General features: G+C 37.5%; 1 long non-coding RNA gene across 2 annotated transcripts in view; it reads right to left on the reverse strand.

Moving 5' to 3' along the window:
* LOC139604229 (uncharacterized) overlaps window positions 1-14,669 on the reverse strand; it is a 34,322-nt gene extending 19,653 nt beyond the window's left edge. Inside the window, exons 1-2 of one of the 2 annotated variants that reach the window (XR_011683927.1) lie at window positions 13,735-14,669; window positions 1,911-2,040 (exon numbers count right to left, since the gene is read on the reverse strand). This is a non-coding gene — a long non-coding RNA (uncharacterized lncRNA). Of the gene's footprint in view, window positions 1-1,910; window positions 2,041-4,912; window positions 5,084-13,734 lie in introns of those variants that run through there. The other variant, XR_011683928.1, reaches the window with a different exon arrangement.
* Between the last annotated feature and the right edge of the window lie 6,808 nt (window positions 14,670-21,477).

The raw sequence follows: 21,477 nt of genomic DNA on the forward strand, positions 1-21,477 counted from the left end.
CTTCTTGCCTTCACAAGACAATCAAACATGGCTTGTCAGCAGTTTATTAGCAAGAGAGAAAGAGGAAGGGCAGAAAGGGGTTATATGCATGAGGAAAATGTCAGGTTTAGATAAAAAATTATGAGGTTTGATCCTTTGACAGAGTTAAACTCAAAGTTTTAAAATCAAAGCTTTCTGTAATCAAACCATGAAGCTGAACTGATAATTATGCAAACCATTGTTTTGCTTGAACCAGAAGTAAATTGTCATTTCAATGCTTTCCTGAATGCTGAAAGAATTGAACCAAAACAGATTTTTGGTTGCAAGCTAAACACTAGCAATAAAAATATCCAACTCCCTAGCAGGGACTTATTTAGTATGAGCCTTATTTGCACTTGATAGGAGCTTCAAAGCAAAGTCATGTCACAGCCTATTCCCCTGCCTCCCCTCCCACTTGGCTGGCAGGCACAAACAGCACAAACTCTGTCTCAGCCACATGGCATTACCCTTCTTCACTCTGTGCTGGGCCAGCAGGGAGAGGAGGGAGACAGAGTCCCTGTCCTTGGAGATGTTCAAAAGGCACTTGGACATGGTGATCATGCATCAGTGCGGAGAGGAGCAGGCTAGGTGGTGTTCAGCGGTCCCTTCCAGCCTGAATCTGTCTGGGGTTCTCTCTCAAAAGGCTTGCTGCTCCTGGAGACGAGTTAAAAATTCCACCTTGTCCTAGGGTGATGTAATGATGCTTGTATCCCCCTTCATGTGTTCTATTTATGCTGGATATCACGTTCTGTGCCTTCAAGAAGGGCTGGCTCTGAAGAGTGAAAGTTTTGTTTGGGTTTTCTTATCAGCTGCTCCCCCACAGCTGGCGAGACACAGAGACAGGGCAGTACATGGTGCTGCTTTTGCTTTTTGCTTTGCTTTTTGCTTTGCTCTTGCTTCTGCTCATTAGCTAGTTTAGCTAAACAGTCCAAATTTCTTCCTGGACTGTTTCTCCTTTCCCTTTTTGATCCAACTTGAACCTGCTCCAGACTGGGACCTGGGAACACCGAGATTTACACCTTGTGGCCTAGTGGGGCCTACTCTGGGCAGCAGCTGCCCCAGCGCCGGAGGGACTAAGAACAGAGCGACCATCCCCAAGAGAGACTTTCTGAATTTGCATCTTTTTCAGAGCGGTGAATGAGCGGAGTCATCTGGTGTTGTTCATTCTGTGTGCTGGGGGTGCTGTGCCTGTTAAATAAACAGGTTCTTTCTACTTCTAGGCTCTTTCTACTTCTCTCTGAGGAATCCTACTCGAACCGGTTGGGAGGAGAGGCCATGTGTGTATGCTTTCTGGAGGGGCCTCCTTTGGATATTGTCTACCAAATTTGCCCTAAACCAGGACACACCTGTAGAGGAACATTGGCCTGCAAAGAGAGCTCAGAATGTCAGAAGAACAGACTCTGCTTTCCAGCTGCAGAATTGATAATGGCCTCTCACACTTATTTCAATGTATGCAATAGAAAGGGCTTCCCTGTCGTTGCAACAGGAGGTTTGATTGTAGAATGATTTAAAAGTCTGATCTTGATATATCACTCTAATAAAATCAGTGGAGATATACAGCTCTGACAGCAATGTGTAAAAAGTTGCTGACTGTCTCATTTTAAAATACTGATTTGTATTAGTTTTACTTCATTGGTTTCAAAGAGCTTTTCTAGATTTATATTGATGCAAGCAAGATTAGAAACAAACTCAACATCTGAAACTTTTTATTTATTATTAAGAAATCTCTGATTCTCAGACTGACCCACTACCTGTCCAAGCAACCCAGTTCTTTTCTATTCCCAGTCCAGTAGCAGAAAATACACTTTTTTTGGTAAACTGCAGTGAATATATTTTTAAAACTTTAATGCTATTTAGCATTTAATAGAAATCTGACCCTCTTAGCCTTTTACCTTGTCTTATCCCTGCAGCATAAGCATGCCATCACCTCTAATTTCTGTAACTCCAGATCCCAGTGGTCCACATACAAGGATGAGCAGAAATCTGATGCTTGGCAGCTGGAAAGCATGCTAAGGTTCAGTGCTGGAAAGGCAAAATAATTTTTCTTACTTATTTTGAGTGGTATGAGTAACTTCTTCACTTGCACAAATGATATAGGAGTAAATCTAGAAGCATTCATCTTCCCAGTCTCTGCCTCCAGTGCAGCCACAGCCCTCCTTCACCTCTGCACTGAGTTCCTTGGAGCTGCTCAGAAGCACAAGGTCTTTCTGTTAGGCTACCAAGTGTTTCAACAGAAGAAGTGAAATCTTCTCTCTGTGTTGCTAAGATTAATTTTATCTTTAAGAAAACTACCAAATAATTCCTAAATACAAATATTTTCTGGCTATTTTCTTCCTTTTACACAAAGGACCAAAAGAGTAAACTTTAATCATGTATGAAATACATCATGTATGTAATCCTCAGATCCTTGAGTGTCTGTTGTATTTCTCTTCATGGCAAAAATCAGATAAAGAGTGGAAAAATAGCATTTTAGGACAAATAAATCTGTTTAAAATAATGACTCATAAAATACTGAAGCCTGTGCAATTTCTTATTTTTCCTTTTTTTTTATTTTTTGAAATTGAAACAGATTGAAGTTATTAAAAAAAAGTTTTTTATATTAGCATATCTACTCTGTCTTCCTGCTAAATCTGTTGTACAGGGAAATCAGGGAGGGAGGAAGGGAAGGCAGGAAGGAAGGAAGGAAGGAAGGAAGGCAGGAAGGAAGGAAGGAAGGAAGGAAGGAAGGAAGGAAGGAAGGAAGGAAGGAAAGAAAGAAAGAAAGAAAGAAAGAAAGAAAGAAAGAAAGAAAGAAAGAAAGAAAGAAAGAAAGAAAGAAAGAAAGAAAGAAAGAAAGAAAAATAAAGAAAAAAGAAAAGGAGAACTTACAGACTTTTCAGTATTATAATTTGGAAACTAACTAATGTGCAGGCATGGGGATGTATTTTGGCATATGTGTTGAGCCAGTTCTATGGGTTCAGCACAGTGGAAGCAGCTCAAAAGAATCATTGTGATTGTGAAAATATACCCTCTGTCTGTGTAAAGAGAAGTGATATTCCCCTACCTATAGATAACTTACAAGTGACTGACATAAGCAGTGTATGAAACCCAGCAAAGTACTATATTGTATTGAGACAATTGCATTTGGTTTTCAGTATAAATTAATAACAAATCAAAATATTCAGGATGACTAAACATTAAAATCAACAACTAAAACACACATAATTGGTATGAGACAATGTTCAGATCAAAATGACAATCTAGTAAACATAGATAATTCACTGAATTATTTGATTCTTTGGTTTGATTGGATATAATAAGAGCCCAGACCAGACCCACAGATCTGAATTGCTGATAACTAGCTGGAGCAGCTTTGGCTCACGCATGGACTGTCAATGTGTCTCTCAACTCATTTCACACTTGACCTCCCGGAGGGCAGCGGAGCTGTGCACAAACCTACGCTGTGCTTTCTGCTCCTCAACTTTGTTAAAAAGGAAAAACTGCACCAGAAAATCTATATTGAAGTAGTAACCAAACAGAAAAACCTCATGTCTGAAAGTCTTAAAAAAACAGAAAGGAAGGAAATAAATTCATGATTTGAAAGCTCTGCCCACATAAAGAGTTATAGTGCCTCTTAAGTGTAGCACTCTGATGCATTAATAGTCGGGGCAGGAGTTCAGTTTAACTATTGCTGCAGCTTAAGGTACACAATTACATTCTTGAGCGTTGACATTTTCACCTTGATAAGCATAATAATGCCATGCAGATGCAGACTAAAACCCATAATTTCAGCACTCTGCTTCTACTCACGTTGATTATAATAAGGCACGGCACTGAAGCATGCACAATCCTACATTTAATTGTCAGCATAGCCCTTCATTTAAACAAGAAGTTAGTTAACAGGATGCCTGCTCCAAGGAGTGTGGGAGGCATTGCAAATAACTGGGGCTAAACGGAGGAAGTTAAATGTGCCAGCAAAATGTGCAAAAAGCTGGTGAGGGCCTAAATTCACCTCCAGTTTTTCTGTGGGTTTTGATGCAAATTAAAAATAAAATGTGATATGTTTATAATTGCAAGAAAAAGACCTAGGTTTCTTGATTATTTTTCCTTCTTTCTTTTGTTTTTTTAAACAAGGGAAAGTTTCCCTGCAGTTAACTATACCTCATTAGGAAGCAGCAAGCTATATGATGACATTGAAAGATAGATTCTTGTACATGTAGAAATACCCAAATATAATAAACATGTCTAAGTTTGAAAAGAGAATATATGATATTAAAAGAAAGCCTATGTAAATGAAGCAAGGCAAGAATACTATACATTGCATTTTGTTTAGTAAGTCCCTTCTGTGAGGAAGAGAAAAGCAACATCTAGAAGATTATTTAAATTGGGACAATAGTCATACATGTACATATGTACATGTACTTTATTCATACATGTGTGTATGTATATGAATCTACTGTTTGAAAAATATCTACCTTATAAAAAATGGGCATCAACAATAAAAATTCTTATGCCTGATAGAATTTCTAGTATTTTAACTTGTGCTCTATTGTTGCTTGATGCTTGAAGCAGCACTAGTTAAAAACAAACAAACAAACAAACAAACAAACCACGTCCAAAACTTGAAACAACCAGAATAGCCTTGTTCACATCCATCACATAATTCTCTTTTATGATGCCACAATTCCTTGGTAATGTATTTTAATTCCTTTTGATTGTATGAAAAGAAGACTCTCAAAAATGCCTCATTTTGAAAGGGAAGGGAGTCTTTGTCCTGGCTCATTAAAAATGCTGTGTGGTGCTTTCTAGGCATAATGAACCATCAGGCACTACATGCACTCCATGAGGTGACACATCCAAAGAGCTGCAGAAGTTCAGTGGCTCGTGGCTTTCTCACTCCAAACTGAGGAGTTACCTTGTGATTGCCAGTGGAAAGGCAGCATATGTCACACGCTGAGCTGAGGAGCTGGTGGGAGGTCTGGTGACACATGGGGCAGGCTCCAGGGCTGGCTCACAGTCAGACCACGTCTGCTCTTCACTGAAGGTAGTGGCAGCCCCAAACTCTGCTCACGAGCATCTGGCACTAGACCTGCTGGTTTGTTTCATGAGAAATTTTGTGATGTTGCTGTACTGTTCTCTAGAGTGAAAAAAAGGAAAAAGTTGCCTCTCTGGTGTACCCAGCTAGCCTGACAAGATGCCTCTGCACTGGTTTAGCAGAAAAGTTATAAATTCCTGTGCTGGCTTACATATCATATAAGCCAATGCAAAACTATGATAATGTAATTAGCCCATGAGCTTGTAGTAAATACAGACTTCAAAGAAACTACTGTAGCAGATTTATGCACATTTTCTGCCAATTTATTTCCAACTCTGCTCAAACCTAACTCGGTATAATGCTTCAAGGTCGAATCTCTGCCTTGCATTATGCCGGATGCAATTCATAAACATGCAATCAGTTGAGGTTTTGTTAAAATTATTTTTTTTATCCTTTTATATAAATTAAATGGGAACTCACCAACTTCAATTTTTTAGACCAAAAAACCAAATAGGTTTAGACCAAATAGGTAGATGTGGGAGGGAAGCCTTTGTAACAGATTGTGGGATTCATGAGTAGTGCTGAGAGCCACTCTTGAGCTACAAGCCCTACTCCTGTTTTGGGAATGCTGTGTCACTGGCCCTGGGGAAAGGAGCAAATTTAGGGACCTTTTCTGGAAGTGCTACACTGTGTAGCACTAGATGTTGTCAACAGAAGACATTTGCCATGGAAACTGGGTTGCAATGTGTTTCCTCTGACGAGTTGGCTTTTGGTAAGCCAGAATGCTGAGGTGGTACAAAGAACAAAGCAGCTGGATAGTGAAGAACTCCTTATGGAGAATAATATGATGTTGGTGGTAGGACTTGCAATTAATTTAAAAAGTGCACTATAAATTAAGTGCTTATAGTTTTGAAGTGATGTGTAGTGCAATTCAAATGTTGGGTAAGCTCTAAACTTACTGAGCTTTAATTAACCAATGCATTCATGAAAAAAAAAAAAAAAAGATAAAAAAGAAAAGGAAAATGGTATTTATTTCATGGGAGAAAATAGTTGAATGTGTTTATATGAATCATTTAATATCTGTCAACAAACGATTACCAGATCTCAGAAGCAAAAATCATCTAATTGGCCCTTAGCATTTAGAAGCAGTTGAGTGATTGGGAGGATTCTGTTATATAAATATTGTCACATAGTATCTTATCTTAATAACTAAATTATATAGCATTTATATGACAAATCATACTGAAGGCAACATGCATAAACGTTTATTATTCAGAACATGAAGTGAGATGAGACAACAACTAATCCCCACCATAAGCAGTGCTTTTTATACAGTAACACTGATAAACTGAAGCAGTCAGGCTAAATTGCCTCTACAAGCCAACTGGCACCTCTGGAGTTGTCGTGATGTACCACAAGAGAGAGTTTCTTCAGTGATTTCATTGCATCTAAATTAATTTTACACCACATTTTGTATTCGATTACGCTCAGAATTATGCAAAGACAGTGTTTACTACTTCATGTGAGGTTACCTTTCAAAACCAATGATAAAATTTATGTTGGAGGGTCAATACATATTATAGCTTTCTCCTAAAAATCTTGCTATTGCTATATTCCTTTGCAGGATGCTGTAAAATCAATAAAACACCATTATCATAATGCAACAATTTTCTGTGCATTCTTCCTGTGGCTGGTCATCTCACTTTCCTGTTAAGATTGCATCCTCCTCCTCTGCTTCATTGCTGCTCTGACCACATTTTTCTGTGCTCTAATATGGGCAAGATGAAACCCTGTCACTAAGTACAAATCTTCCTCTGTCATCTGTAATGGAGCCTAAATAATTTCTCTGGGTTATGTCATCATCTTGGTTAACTCCAAGGTAACTTGAGTGTATATAGGGGAAGGTCATCTAGCATTTGATATGATTGTCTCAGAGTTTTCTCACAGCTCCCAGAGAGTTTTACTCAAGATACTAAGGTTGCCTTAAATACTGATTTTTTTCTTCCTTTATATCATTCTTTGTTTTGCTTCCTTTCTTCCTTTTCTACATGCAGATGTAGATACTCATCAATAAAAATACAAGCCCCATACAGAAAACTTATTCTTCTTCAAGATTTGGGGAGGTGGGGCAGAGGTGTCCTCATTGGCACTGGCCTAATGCTGACATAAATCAGGTTAAGGTGCCATGATGGGAGGTTTCTCATGAGCTCAGCTGATTGTGAGAGACTGTGCCTCAAAAGCAACAGAAATACTAGAAGTGCTAAAATGAGAGAAATGGAAATAGCAGCGTGTTTCACTTCTCCACTGCTGGACAGTTTGTGCCAATGTCAGTGCAGAGCTTCAACAGTTCTGGATTTTCTACTATAGCTAACACTTAAAGATACAGCAAAATGAGAAAATTAGAAACATGCTGCGGCTGCTTTCGAAATAAAGATTTTACTAAAAATGCATCATAAATGTAAAATCCCACAATATTATGTTCCTGAAAAAAACAATCGATAACATTTCCTTCTCAAAACATTGTAAACCAAATCAAAAGTGTTCTCTAATGAAAAAGAAAAACAGGTCAGATGCAATGCTGTTGCTGTATGCAGGAAATTCATTGAGGTACCTTCATTCCTTTTTCACTCAGTCAGTGCTGCCTGAATCCAAAAGAAATGTCCTGAAATGAGTGTTCTTCATTGCCTCCCAAACCCCACTGGACACTTGATATGCAGTTTGTAACTTTGTAGAGCAGAAGGGATAAAATCAAAACTGAAGTGAGTCATGAATCTTAATTGATTTTTTTTTAATAGCATAATTTTCAACAGTGATTATTTCATGCTTTCAAATTAATTTTAATATAGCCTAGCTTATGTTTCTACTTTAACCCTCTTTATATTTTGAGTGTATTTGTGATTTGACAGAGATGGGGGCATGGGGGGGTTAGAGTTTTTTTTCCTTATTAGCTTTTTAATGATTTGATTTCTGCATCAATCCATAAATGTGTCAAAGTTACTATTAAGCTAGTTTAGAACACTGGGGTTTTTGGTTTTTTTTAATCTGGGTTATTTTCATAATAAGGAAAATGTTATTTCATTGTCATTGAAGGAGGAGGAAAAATAAAACAAAAAAGGTTTGAAATTAATATGAAATATTTTTTCTACTGACTGAATTTTGAGCATTGTTTAATTGAGTCATAGTCATTGTATCTACTTTCATATGAGAGCGTGATATGGAGTATTGCTGAGAGAATGAAATCCTTCTGCAACTGCCATAGAGAGGTGGCAACTTCTTTCCAATCTTTATGACAGCATCTTTACGAATAGTATTATATACTTCTTTCTGAATATATACCATATACTTTCAGATGTGTTACCTTGAAATCTTTTCATATCAGCAGGCAATACAGGGACAGAGAGCAATATTCCTGTGATGGGTCTGGCTGCATTTCAACTGGTCTGCTTAACTGGCCACATGAGTATATGAAATAATTTTCAAAAGTATTTAAGGTAAGATTCAGCACATCATAAACTAGAAGAGATGGCGGGGGGGGTTTGTGGTGGTTTTCAGAGGGGTTACAGTGCAAGGGAAGAGACGAGGATCTGACTCCATGTTTCAGAAAGCTGATATATTATTTTATGATATATATTATATTCAAAGAAGATGATATACTAAAACTATACTAAAACAATAGAAGAAAGGATTTCATCAGAAGGCTAGCACAGGATAGAAAAGAATGGAATGACAATAAAATCTCGTGACTGACTGAGACAGTCCAAGACAGCTGGACTGTGATTGGCCATTAATTACAAACAACCACATGAGACCAATCACAGATTCCCCTGTTGCATTCCACAGCAGCAGATAATCAATGTTTACATTTTGTTCCTGAGGCCTCTCAGCTTCTCAGGAGGAAAAATCCTAAGGAAAGGATTTTTCATAAAACATGTCTGTGACAGGGGTTGGAATTAGATGTTTAATGTCCCTTCCAACCCAAGCCATTTTATGATTCTATGATATATTATTCTGCTCCCCAGAGGCCAGCAGCCTCCTTCCCAGGAACCTACTAGTTCTAACCCTCCCCTCCCTTCCCCTCCCCTCCTTAGCATTTGTGTTTCCCATCACATTTTCCTCTGTGTCTTTTTCCTCCTAACTTGGATGATTTCATGTCCTTGTTTTAAACTGCAGCCATAATCAAATCAGAAACTTGCCTCTGTGTTCTTTCTCTCCAATGTACTTTCATTAAAACTTCAGCACCTGGAGTTCACTCTGGGACAGAATAAGAAAGGACCTGTTAAGTGTCCTTATTTTAAGATTTGTTTTATCTTGGGAAATGCATTTTGTCTAATCTGTTGCTCTATAACCACCTCAGGATTCAGAGTTTTCCCCATTGTCTTCTAACTTCTCCAAACATTGCTGCTGTCTCAGTCTTAGCAGATCTCCATAGGAATGAAAGAGTGACTGCTCAGTTATTCCCCACATGTCATTAATTGTAGATATTCTAAACCTTGGCCTATTGTAATATATCTGAGCTCTTTCACCTGTTTTCCTGTTTATTGCAGCTTAATTATTACAGTGTTCAAAATCAGACAATTATCACAATTTCATTTCATTTTTTAGATATTAGGAAAGCTTGCAACAGAATTAAGCTAAAATTAGATTGTAGTAACTCAATTTTTGCTTCTAGTCATTTGGGAGGCTTCTTTTTCTTTCTTTTTTTTTTTTTGGATAATTCATTAAGAATTAAATTATGCTTATTTGTTCACAACATCCCTCTGGCCTTTAATATCTTGAAATATATTAATTGTACTCTCACCTCCAGAGAATGAGCCCTTGTTTTATGTGAGTTTCTCCTACTATTCTCCCTGGATAGATAATGATCACTTTTTTCTGCCCATTTTTCTCTCAGTACCAGTCAAGGACGCTGTGGTGGTTTGATGGGAAATGTGTTTTCTGGGATGCTGTGGTCAGGCCAATGGATGTTCAGATTTTAATATTGGCACCTAAGGTGGCCATTGGGACATTGGGTCTGCCTCTGAGAACACGGGGTTAAAGCAGGGCTCTTTCTTGGGAGGCTCTCTTGGGTTCTGGTCAGTGAAAGGTTCAGAGCTCCCCTGCCCGGCTGCGGGCTGGGCGGGGCAGGGGCAGCCATGGGGCCGGGTGAGGTAGGCCCAGGGGCAGCCATGGGGCTGGGTGAGGTAGGCCGGGCCCTGGACAGAAGGGAGGGGAAGGCTCCTGCAGGATGGAAGGGTGGAGGAGCACTGAGAGGCATCGGGCAGCCACCCCCCACCCCCAGGAGAGACAGAGAGAGAGCCTGTGCCTGTGCCTGTGCTTGGCCGGCCGAGAAGGAGAAGGGGGGGGTGTGAGAAGGTGCCCGGCTGGGCAGCCGTGGGAGTTCTGGACAGACAGAGCCTCAGATTTTTAACCCTTTCCTTGGATGATGGAAACCTTACAAATGCTAATCCTCCTGAAGCTGAATGAGAAGAGAGATAGAGATGAGATAAGAGGAAATGGGTCACGAGAGAAATAGAGAAGAACTCAGGTGGAAGAGATGATGGAGTAGCTTATGCTGGACTCTTTTTGTGTAGCCATGGACAGAGCCATGTTCCTTGTGATACAGGGACTGCATTCTAGGGGGAGGCAATGCCTCAGGACCAAGAGGGTTCGGTGTGGGTACCCCTCGGTGCCAGGGGGTGAAAAATATGGGGGGGACAGGTGTCCCAAAGTTGAGACTGTGCCTTTTTGGAGTGGGATGAAGCATCCTTAAAAGTCGACCCTAGAAGCAGCTCTGGTCCATGTTCAGTGGTGAGAGCGCTGGACATGAAAGGAAGAGGTCACCATTGGCAGAAGAAGGACTCCTTCTCCTCTTGATGAACTGAGGATCGAGTATTCTGAAGGGTGGTGCCAGACCGAGAGTCGATGATTTCGGGGATGTATTGTATTGGGAATTCGGGGAGGAGGAGGAGGAGGAGATGTATTTGTGAAGTTTTCATTTTCCTTGTGTGTTTTTTTTTTTTTTCCTTTCCCTTGTAGTTTAGTTAATAATTTTTTTTTTCCCTAAGTGGGAGCCTGCTTTGCTTATTCCTGGTCACATCTCACAGCAGAAACCAGGGAGAGAGTATACTCATGGGGGCACTGGCATTGTCCCAGTGTCAAACCATGACAGTCACTGAATTTCATTTTTGGAGAAGGGACTTGGGCTAAATTACTATCTCAGAAACAGGATGTACACAGCAGAAACTGACCAATCATGGATGGATTTCGATGAAACAGTCATTCAAGCTTTGGCTCAATGGTTTTCCTTTTAATGAAACCAGTTCTCAATATTTTAAACCTGAACATCAAAGGCTTTTGGCCTTTGCTTCAGTTTATTAGCTATTTAGGAAAATTTCATAAAAGCATATGGCCAGACTTTAAAACAGGTTGAGGTTAAAACGGTTTGATATAAGTCCTTATTATTCAATTGTTCAGTTTTGCAGGGGGTTTTGGTTCTCTTTTTCTTTTTAACAAACTGCACAATTTATCAGATATTGCTCAAAGATTTAGAAAGATGCTCAGGAACAAAAAACACATTCATGCACTCCTTCCTATTTTTGTAGAATTACTTCACTAAATACTTACCATCTCATTATAGTCAGAGCTATGCAAATATATTGTTCCTCACAATAGTTATTCTTGATATTGCTTTCTTTTGGTTTGGTTTTGTTTCGTTCTCCTGACTTTGCACCCTGAAAGCTTTGCCTTGCCCTCTATCTTCTTTGCATTTTCTTTAAATCAGCTTCATTTGTCTCCAAGTTATTTTCTGAGAGTTATTTTCTAAAGAGTACTGTGGAAAGCACTCTTTTTCCTATATTAACACAGGCTTTTTAGCCTCTCAGTGTAAGCTCTCATATTAATTTGCACAGCAGAGGTGCTGCCACTCTTTTCTTGCAAAGCAGTTGTGAAATGGTCGTCATCCAGTCACAGAGATGTAACACTTGTGACCATCCTCACATATTCTCTGAGAGAAAAAAAATATCTAATTTCCTGGTTGTCCTTTCAGAGAATGGAAAAGGGTTGCTAAACTGGCCTTGCTCCTGAGACAAAGGTAACAACTAGAGCTCCCTGTGCTCAATTTCTTGTGGGATACTTAGGGCAGAAATGCCAGTTCAGGACCAGCCTGGCATCTTGCTTCTTCTGGAGTTAGCCAGGGAGCCCATCCATCCCAGCTGGTCTCTTTCATCTCCAAGTCAGCCAGGCCAGTTTAATGTGACACATGCTACTGCTAGCAGCTTTTCTTTTAAGAAACTGGCAGTATATCATCTAGGAATTTGTTTCTCCAGTTATGTTGGAAGATCAATAAACTACAGTAGAGGCAGACGAGAGTCAGTCATATCTTAGTCTGGCCTGGCTGTTTCTTCTATGGTATAATAAAACTTTGATGAGGATGAATACCAGTTGTAAATTTACCATGGCTTATTCAGGAAAAAAGAAGAAAAACAAAGCTTTTTAAAAATACATCTGTTCAAAAGGTAGGCATGTTTTAGTTTGGTAAGAGCTGAAACAGAGCTGCCAACTTCTTCATAACTTCTTGCATTATTATGCCTGTACTTGAAATAATTGATTACTTGCTTACCTGCTATTCCTGACCACTGAGGTAAACTACAAAAAGGTTGCTCAGATGAAAAAGTTCTACTGCATCAGACACATTTAAAACACAAGAAAATTCTTAGATATACCCAGTTTCGGATGTAGATTTTCAGGCTTAAAACAATTATTCAGCAAAGGAGAAGTATTACTATGTACTACAGAGAGAAATTTTATAAAGAGTTTGTGTTAGCAAAGCTGATATAATGCACAGCATGACATTTATGTGATCAAAATTTGTTGTACAAGACATAATGCAGCAGGAAAAATAAACATAGGGCTGTCTACAAATGCTTTATTTTCATATATATTGTCCAATATTTTTTGCCAGGACCAACCAGCAATCTTCCACCACTAACCCCTACATCCTGCTTCTTTTCCCTAATAGCTTCTCTTCCACCATGTGAAAAATGCCAATCGCTTGTTTTTAAAATTTTAAAAGTTTAATAGTTATAAAATGGTTATAAAAAGTAGTAATACAATTAGAGTAATAACAATTTGGACAAATTGAATTAGGACAATATGAGACAATAGAAATAAAGAGTTACGGATGTCAGGGTAGCTTTTTCTGGGCAGCACGAGCCTGAAAAAGGACACATATTAACAGAAGATTAACCCTTAAAAACAATAGCCTGTTGCATATTCATACACTTCATACATGATGCATAAATTCCATTCAAACACAGGATTCTGTCTGGTCATGGTCAACTTCTTCCTCTGAATCCTAGCAGCGCCTTCGAGGTGGGAAGAAGTTCGTTTCTTCTGATAAAAGGGCCATAAATTCTTTTTCTCTGAAAGATTGAGGTGTCCTGTGGCTGCTATCTCGCTGCGAGTCCTTTCTTTAAAAAAAGTCTCCTACATAGCATCATTTCTATTTTAACATTTTTTTATAAGCTAAAACTATATTTAACACACTACTTAAGAGAATTAATACAACATAACTTTCTAACACAACACATATATATTAATTTTAATATTTGCAAAAAGCCAATCATAAAATACATGCATTTTTCACACAGCACATACCCCCATCTCACTTTCCTCCTGTGTTAACTCCCACAAGCAATTCTCCCTTCAGCTTTGGTGACACTCACCAGCTCTCTCTTGGAAGGAGAAGCTGCACAGGCACTTACTGCAGTACTGGGAAGGAGAGCTGCAGGTAGTTTTAGAGCACAGACCTGAGATATCAATTCATAGAACAAGTTATAATTGAGGGGTGCTACTGGCCAACTGCTAATTGGCTTCTACAGAAGGTGAGGGTCAGCTTGCTTGCTGCAGGTGTACCAGCTGGGAAAAAAAAAGTCCTTACAAAGAAAAAGAATTAATTATTTGTGTCCGTAAGGTTGTTTCAGAATTTTAAACTCTAAGATTTAAAATTTCTCCTGCAGGCACAGATGGAAACAATGCTGTCAGTGCACTGGCAGTGGCACTGGTTGCCATTGGTAACAGATTGAGCCCAGTAATCAGACTGGACTGCTAATGGCTGCAAGTACACTTTGCCTAACCAGCACTGGCAGGAGGCTTTCCTTACAGTGATAAATGTACAAGCTGTGACTTGCATTTCATTTCCAACCTTGGCAAGCTAAAGGAGTCTGTTAATGAATGAAGACATCTTTAAGCATGTGGTTGTATGCCAACAGCAGTTGGTAATCCTCCATATCCATCTTATTTCATTCCATTTACGATTCCACTTGTAATCAAGCAATAAATAAACTACTGATGCTTGGCCAGCAGTACCCACATGACCTTAAAAAATGTTTGAAATCTGAAAAAAAGCAAAATATGCTTGTCACTAATATTGCTTTCATTTTCAGTTCAACATGCAGATAAACAGAGTGCTTGAAAATCATTCTGAAAATAAACTGCAGCAAACTCAATCAAAACTTTTATTTATTATTAAACACGATGAACCAAAAAAAAGCAAAAAAAAAAACATTTGGAAATGGCTATTAAGACTAACATTCAGCATGAGGTATTTCTGATACAGCATATAACAGAGTATATAAAACTCAATAACAAAATTTCAGTAAACCCCTGAGATTTATTTATCATGATATTGATATTAAAAGGCTAAATTTACAGAAAGCTGGAAACCTTTGGTTGGTTGTATAATTTTTAGTATTAAAGGTAGAACTGCTTCTCTTCTTTTGTGTTAAGGAAAAGCTGAGCAGATTAAATAAAGATATACTAAATTTCAGTACTCACCCTGTGAGTCACCCTGTGTTTGATACATTTTGTCTTTTCCTTCAGCATGTATAGTCCCTAAAGGCAAAAATAAAAGTATTTTCCCATTCCTATTTTTCCCTTGAAGGAACTGGGTTTCTGCCATTCATTTAAAACTTGTCTGGTTTTTGACTAAGGAAAATAGTTCAGCAATTATTACTGCTGCTTTTCGTCTTACAGTACAATTTGATTTCACAACCCTTCTTATAACTTCATTATTATTTCTCCCCATTTTATAATTCAATTAAATAATGAACAGTCAATAGTTATTGCTTTTCTAGCTCTTTACTTTGAAACTACAAACTCATTGTGGTCAAATAACTGTCTTAAGAGATGCTGCAAAATTCACCTCACATTTCTATTGCAGTCCACAGTTAAATTCAAATGTTTAAAGTAACTAAAAATGTTACAGAAGACCTTATGGAACATGAAGGAATCTCTTTCAACACATAGCTAATAACTAGAAATGAGAAAACTTCCCCACATCTTCAAATTTCAGTGAAAGAGAAGATTTATGGCAAGTCAACACTCAGTCCTTAAAAGTCACAACTTCAGGGAGAGGAACATTCAGGCTTGCATGTTTGTTTTTTGAAAGCAGATTTTAATCTTTTTGATAAAAATACAATCTATGCTAAGAATTTTAAAAACATTTTTACCATAACAGACCACTAAGAGGTCAAATAAATCATGAATATTGTGCACAATGTACACAACAGATAGGAGGCTGATGTACATTCTTCAAGCTGTTTGAAGAAAATCACCAGAAGCGTGGGCACTTGAGCTAAAAATAAAAGTTAGGGATATAAAACCCGAAATATAGTTTATGCAAACCCCAAATGAACTATTTTTAGGCAGAGTCAGCTCAGAAAAGACCTGTTAACTCCTACATCTTTTTTTATTTGATGAGTTTCAGCAAATCAGAATAGATTTCTTACCTGCTAGGTGTTTGTTTCTCCTCTCTGCAGGCACATAGCAAGAATTAGTTTCTTCCTCATTATTGTTCAGACAGAAAGAATCAGTAAAAAGGTTTATTTCCCTCACTTACTATCAAAATCTGTAATTTTTTCACAAAAATACTTAAATATTTTCTGTGGATGAATTGATGTATAAGCTACTACCTCATGTAGCAGGCAGCTCATAGAATGAGGACCTTCAAAACTTATTCTGCCCTTGAAAAGATTTCTGATCAATCCTCACAATGGAATATTTTTCTTTCATTGGAAGTTTTGGCTTGATAAGGCAGTGTTTTTGTACCCAGCTGAAGAATAATGTTCACTGCTGAAGTGAAACACTCTTATAACAGTACCCCCCACTACAGGCACTGACATTAATCTTAGCTTGTTCAGGATTGTTGAGGGGGCTTTTTGTAAACATGCAAAGAAATTTGAGATTTTTTTAATTTAGTTTTTTTGGATTTTTTTATAATTATATCCAGATTCTTTTGTGTTTATGATATTTAGTGAATCTCTTGATGAATTGCAGTGCTGAGAAGACAGATTCTGCTGCATTCAGTGACCCTTAATGTTTTTGATCCAGATTCCTAGGGATACTGAAGAGATTCTGATGGAGAGAGACAGAGAAGGAGACAGACAGGGGGAGAGGGAGAACTTAGTAGGAGGTAAAATATTAACTAATTTAAACCAATAGGAATAAAAATAATCACATTTCTGAAAATGTATCAGTTTAAATTTGGTTCTAGGGAAATGTGTATACCTCTCAATCTTTTAGTGTACAACTCTGCCTGTGGCAGTATAAATACATTTTTGTTCTACAAAAGAGAAAGTTTGGAATTTGTTACTATATAGCTTCTGCAACTTACTGATAAAAAGCTGTCCATCAAAAGGTTGGGTGACGTGGACATATCATCTCACTGGTGAGCTATTAACAACTCAGATTGATTACATGAAGAGTGTAGAAAGATAGCTTATCTTTGAGCCGTAAAATTTTATGGGACTGAAAAAGAGGGGGGAATTTAAAAAAGGCTTTTGCCAGGCTTGAAATGGATCACTCACCCCAGGGATTTTTTTGTGGACTTTCAATGTTGACCGCAGTTGAATCAGTTCATCTTTCTAAACCTCCATCTGAACAAAAGGAAGAGAATAATAAGATCTATTTAACGTAAATTTTAAGGACTTTATTTTTGAGATTTAAAATTTAGGATGTGGCTTTTATTCTAGTAGTGCCATGAGGTATTTGTGACCTTCTGGATAGAAAGTATATGATGAAGTCAACATTTCTCTACATACACATTTCCTCTTAGGATTAACTCTTTCCCATGATCAGTAGCAGCCTTGAATGTTGCTCTTGAAATGTATAGAAGCCATGAAACCTCAACTAATCTGTCAGTTAAGAATGAGCTTTTCACATTGAAATATTCTATTGATTTCCCTTTCTGGAAATTTACTAGCTCCTTTAATATATGCTGTACGTGCACACTCCAAAATCAAATTTGGCAGGTTTCATCAAGCAACTATAAGTGAAAGAGGCAAAGTGAAATCAACTTCTTCTTCTCCATTCTTCTTTCTCACCCACTTATGCTTTTGTAGTAGAAATATTCTGTAGGTGCCCTTTAAAATGCAAAAAGCTTTGACAAAAGGAAAGCTTTGTATCATGGCTTAAATTTAGATTGGAAAGCAAGAAAACCTAGAGATTGTACAGCGTATTCATTCACTAGGGAAAACAGTTTTAGTGGGAGTGAAGGAATTCTCAGTTATCATAAAGAAATCATTCAGCATCAATTTACAAAAATATTTTTTCACATCATTAATAACTGCTGTTATTGGGAGCTGCCAGAATGTTTTCTCAGTTGAATCTTCCTTTCAGAGATCTGACTATAAATGGGTCCCCAAAATCTATTTGCTGACTGAGTGATAAAAGTGTGTTTAGTAGCAACACAGTCACAATGTGAGAATTTACCTCAAAGTGAAATCATGTTTTATTTAGCAAAATGCTTGCTATTATTTCTATTTTACCTCTTGCTTGGTACATGAACACAAAAGAAGAAACCAGCTCAGTGCTTAAATATTTAAAAAAGCGAAGTGATAGAATACCCAAGCTATGTATAAAGGTCTGATAATTTTTCAAAAGCAAAAAGTAATATCGAGGTTAAAACACAGAGCAAAGTTATTGAGAAACACATTGTGATTTCTATGTTCTGTGAATCTCAGCTGTGAAAGCATTTTAGACCTTTTTCTAATTAACCCTCTTTTTTAATCTTAGCTGCTAAACAATTTCAAATAATGATAATTCACCCCCCAAAAAAAGAAAATAATAAACTCATATTGAAGTTAAACCTAATACCAAGTCTAATCTTTAATTCCTCACAGTGTTTATGTGCAGTCAAGCAGACTTTGCTAGCAGAATTCAGTCATTTCCTGAACTTCTCTTTCAGTGTACCTATCAGGAGAGGATGCTGCTATCCTGGCATGTAAGGTGTTCACTTTGCTTTATCCCAGGACCATGGTGTATGTAGGTTTTGGCTCCAGTAAGGGTTCACACATGCTTAAAATTTAGACAAAACATGACTTTCTATTGTGTAGCTACCAAATCAAATGCCCATCCTTGCTTTGGCTTGGAGGTTTCATACACAACGCAGGAGAACAATTTGATTTCTAACAGCGGGATTATAGCAGGATTCACAAAAATTCAGTGTGTATGCTTAAGGAGTGGAAAAAATGTGCTTCAAATATGGATCATGTCAGAGGCAGACCCCTCTCCCTAGTTAGGATTCACAGGAGCAGAAGGAAGGTGACTTAACTTACCTGGACTATTTTTACTCACACACAGGCTGACCCATTTACAACTAGACAGCTTTCTGGTTAATTTAATTCCAAGCCTATGCCCCAAGCTTGAGTGCAAGAGACCTGGGTTCACTCTCTTCTCTGCTTGAGAAGATCTGAATTCTTACCTTCCAGGAGAATATCCCATAAGATATTCATGAGGGAGGAAAATATTTTCCCCCTCCTATTTCAGCCTGAAAGCTGTTCCACTTTGCAATAACTAATTAAATATTCAGTGCACCAAAAAACCACAAAAGTTGAGAGCAATTCCTTAGCCAAGGGCTATGGGTACCTCCCTTAAGATGAAGAGGCACAAATCCAGTCCTTGCTCCACTGAAAACCTTGACATGGTAATCAAGGAAACAAGAGCTACAATATTTGCTCTCAAGAGAGTGAACCTGCTCTACACAAAGCAAAGGAAATAGGACACATCCTCTTTCCTTGGGCACAGGAGTATTTATTTTAGACATGCACGTGAAATGGTTTTTTGAGCCTCTTCAAGCAAAGCTAAAAATTTACATTGGGACTCCAACAAATCAACTCCAGATCAATAAAACAACCACAGAGCAGTGCCACCATGGGCTTCCCATCAATGTACTCTGAGCTGGAAAAACCTGTGGGAACAGCATATTTACCCACTCACATGGAAGAATGGGCTTGCAGAATAAAAATGGTAATATAATTTAGAAAATTATTGGTTTGCTATTTAAATAAATGACTGATGGGGTTGGAGGTTACAAATCTTAAGGGTTATTGTTTGCTTAGAGCAAAGTAACATTAAAATGTTTAATTCTTTTATTCTATAGTATTCATAACTGAGTGGTGATAATTAACATAGAACTGTGCCTTTCCTTAAAAGCCTGAAAGAAGAAAATTCTTTGTTAATTGGTTAACTATAGTAATGATTAATAATAAATAAAGGCAATCATATTTCTTCCCTAGGGTTATCATATGTGTCCTTTTAGCAATTTGTAATGGACCTCTGGGTTACTTGTTCTAATTAGTGGGTTGGGACACTCTTGTTAAACATGTACTAAATAAAGCCAATCTGGCAATATGTATTTTGCATGACGTGTGCCACGAGAACATTGCCACCAGTAGAACACAGAGAACAGGCTGTTCCATCAGGCTGCTACATCAAAATCTAATTGAATGGGAAAACCACACAATTTTAAAGCATTGTAGCCATTTGCACCCAGAAGCTGGTTTTCCTTGCTCCTGTGGTTACTATTATATATTTTAAATTAAAACAGCTTAACAAATGATGGATGACCAGGGAAGCTGTGCAGCACTACATGTATTGTACAGGACATTTATTGCTCTAAGTTAATATTTGTGGTCAAATCTTAGAAGATAGGGATTTTTTTTTTTGACACCCAAAAGAAGTCATAAGAGCAAACCAGAATTCCCTAGGTCCTAATGGATGTCCTAATAAAGAAATACATTTTTGCTGGCATGTTTTGGTACAAAGAAACTGTGAGCATGGGTCATGCCTAACCTTCCTGTATATTACAGACCAGTTCTCTGGAGACCTTTACAATGCTAAGATAGAAATGTTACAACATTAGAGTCTGATATTAGGATGAATATGCCACTAGTCTTCATATTGGAATAGTTAAAAATTATGCCCAGATTGATTTACATGTGTGTCATCTTGACTGCAGCCACCCACCCAGTGAAATGAAGGAGCCGTAAATGAGGAAGAGGAGAGAGAGAAGAAAGGGAAGAAAGGAGGGAAACAAAAGAGAACCCTTTACTTAGGAGTTATTTTATATTAAATAACTAAATTAATTTATATTAAATAACTAAAATAATTAAATTATTTTATATTAAATGATGAAAAATGCAAAAGAGCCTGGGGCAAGAAGAAATCAAATATAAGTTCAAAGACAAGAGGTTGGTCTTATTTATGATTTTTGGGATTTATCTAACAGAAAATACATCAGTGTTTATGTAGCTGGAGTTTAAGTGACTGACTACCCAACAATTGTATGTTTTGTGGAGTTTGGACAAAAAATTGTAAGAGCTTATCCTGGAGAAAAAGGGAAAGACCAACTACATCAGCAGCTGCTCTACAATTGTAGCAGAAGAAGGGATTTCAAAGTGTTCTCATGCTCAGATTTGGTAGATTATTCAATTTTTCCAATTGTTTTAACAAATATATTTTGCTTTAATCCCTGGGTTTTTTTTTCTTTTATAAAGGTTGCTTGTGAGGGGGAAAGTTCTCTTATTGTGTGCTCCACTGGAGCATGTTTCCCTGGTCTGGGGAAAAGAGAGCATTTTAAATTTTTGTATTCTTCTCTACAGAATTAAAGAAAAGCTATCATAGAAAGAACCTTGCTATTTCAATTTTCTGAGACTGTCATCTTCAATATAAGTTTCTATAAACAAGGGTTTATTAAATTTATAGTTCTGCATAAATATGATGCTGAATTGTAAATTCTATTTTTTTTTCCTTTCTAATAGAAATCAATTTTAATTTTCACCCCAAAATTACTTTTGTCACACATTTGATTAACTGATTTATTGTTCACTGTTATTGCTGTAATGTGACACATGTCATTTTTTAATGTGGCTTGATCATTTAGGACTTCTTTGTGAAGGTGCTGAGCACACTCCCAATTTAACAAAAACATTGGACCATGAAAACAAAACCTCTATTACTAATGAAGAAAACTACCTATGTAGTTAGCATTTTGAAGTCTCTTCAAAGCCAACAAACAACAGCAATACTGCCTCATTTTAATGGAATCCGTACCTAAAACATAAATCTTAATCTGAAATGAACACTCAAGAATTTCTCGAGTTCAACCCTACTATTTCTTTTTCCTTCAT

The sequence above is a fragment of the Agelaius tricolor genome, unplaced genomic scaffold (assembly GCF_023055355.1).
Source record: "Agelaius tricolor isolate 1412-34295 unplaced genomic scaffold, bAgeTri1.0.p SCAF_47, whole genome shotgun sequence".
In the NCBI taxonomy this organism is placed as follows: Eukaryota; Metazoa; Chordata; class Aves; order Passeriformes; family Icteridae; genus Agelaius; species Agelaius tricolor.